The following is a 755-nucleotide window of genomic DNA, read 5'->3' on the forward strand; positions in this document are numbered from 1 at the left end:
GGGCGAATAAATCACGGGGGCTAATAATTCTGACTTCAACTGTTTATACATTACAAAAAAAAAAACATTTCATTCATGAAATTAAAGTAAAAACAGAAGATGAATAACGAACAAATAAATTAACAGAATGGATGTTGCACCCACTAACGGTCGTGTGTGTGTCAGATATCTTGAAGCTGCATGGGTTTCCGGTGCTCTCGGCAAGGCCACTTCACAGGTGAATCACCTCTTATATTTAATTTATGCTTCATATTGAGTTTGCAGTGATTAGTTTCTCTGTCGGAAGCACACTAAATCATACGTCAAAAGCTGCAATTATTACTGGCACTATTGGTGCCTTTAAAAAACATAATTTCCTTCTAAATAGGAAAGTGAATGTATTGTAAGCGCAGATCTGAAGTTCGCTGGAAGTTCACCGCATCAATTGGAAAAAACTCATTTGAGTCATAATTTATGAATTATAGTACACACAGGGGTGGATAGAGTGCACAAATTGAGTACTTGAGTCAAAGTAGATGCCCTAATAAAATACTGCTCCAGTTAATGTATAAAGTCCTCCATTTTAGTACCTTCAGCCTGAATACAAACATACTTTTTTTATGTACTTAAGTATTAAAAGTGCTCATTTTGAAAGAAAGGACAACAAGTCGGGGGCGAGGCAGTGGCGCAGCAGGTAGTGCTGTCGCCTCACAGAAAGAAGGTTGCTGGGTCGCAGGTTCGAACCTCGGCTCAGTTGGCGTTTGTGGAGTTTGCAT

At 38.9% G+C, this 755-nt stretch overlaps 1 protein-coding gene across 1 annotated transcript in view; it reads left to right on the forward strand.

The window, feature by feature from the left end:
- The window catches only part of LOC100536524 (protein shisa-like-2A), a 198,033-nt gene extending 197,979 nt beyond the window's left edge, over window positions 1–54 (forward strand). Inside the window, exon 7 of the transcript XR_012398742.1 lies at window positions 1–54. This exon is cut by the window's left edge and continues 894 nt beyond it. The gene's annotated coding sequence lies outside the window, so the exon portion shown is untranslated.
- Window positions 55–755: the final 701 nt, after the last annotated feature.

The sequence above is a fragment of the Danio rerio genome, chromosome 23 (genome assembly GCF_049306965.1).
Source record: "Danio rerio strain Tuebingen ecotype United States chromosome 23, GRCz12tu, whole genome shotgun sequence".
NCBI classification, from domain to species: Eukaryota; Metazoa; Chordata; class Actinopteri; order Cypriniformes; family Danionidae; genus Danio; species Danio rerio.